This window comes from Dendropsophus ebraccatus, chromosome 14 (genome assembly GCF_027789765.1).
Source record: "Dendropsophus ebraccatus isolate aDenEbr1 chromosome 14, aDenEbr1.pat, whole genome shotgun sequence".
Lineage (NCBI taxonomy): Eukaryota > Metazoa > Chordata > Amphibia > Anura > Hylidae > Dendropsophus > Dendropsophus ebraccatus.
In genome coordinates, this window is record NC_091467.1 from 13,718,855 (window position 1) to 13,719,560 (window position 706).

The following is a 706-nucleotide window of genomic DNA, read 5'->3' on the forward strand; positions in this document are numbered from 1 at the left end:
ACACAGTCCATAGACAAGTGGTAACAGTGACTGTAATAAAGTCAGACGTCCCAGGTCCCAGTCACCAAGTCCATCTTAGAAATGCAAATCTAATATATAGAAGCAACTATTATTTTACATATTAATGGTGTACTGTCCACAGGAAAATAGGTAGCATTAGATTACAGCATCCTGAACGCTACATGTGCTTCCCAACAAAGACCAAGAACAATACCATATGTAGCAATATGTGCCAGACCTTGTAAATGATGCATTGTCTTTACTTCTTAAAGGGGTACTCTGTTTTCTTTCAAATCAACTGGTTTCAGAAAGTTACATAGATTTGTAATTTACTTCTATTAAAAAATTTCAAGTCTTCCAGTACTTACAGCTGTTGTATGCTCTGCAGGAAGTGGTATATTCTTTCTAGTCTAACACAGTGCTCTCTGCTGCCACCTTTGTCCATGTCAGGAACTGTCCAGAGCAGTAGAGATTTTCTATGAGGATTTGCTATTAGAGATGAGCGAACCGGGTTCGGGTTCGAGTCGATCCGAACCTGAACGTTCGGCATTTGATTAGCCGGTGCTGCTGAACTTGGATAAAGCTCTAAGGTTGTCTGGAAAACATGGATACAGCCAATGACTATATCCATGTTTTCCACATAGCCTCAGGGCTTTATCCAACTTCAGCAGCCGCCGCTAATCAAATGCCGAAAGTTCGGGTTCGG

The 706-nt window shown here is 41.2% G+C and overlaps 1 protein-coding gene across 1 annotated transcript in view; it reads right to left on the minus strand.

The window, feature by feature from the left end:
* Positions 1-651: 651 nt before the first annotated feature.
* The window catches only part of LOC138772403 (rho GTPase-activating protein 39-like), a 73,873-nt gene continuing 73,818 nt past the window's right edge, over positions 652-706 (minus strand). Inside the window, exon 10 of the mRNA XM_069952777.1 lies at positions 652-706. This exon is cut by the window's right edge and continues 1,380 nt beyond it. The gene's annotated coding sequence lies outside the window, so the exon portion shown is untranslated.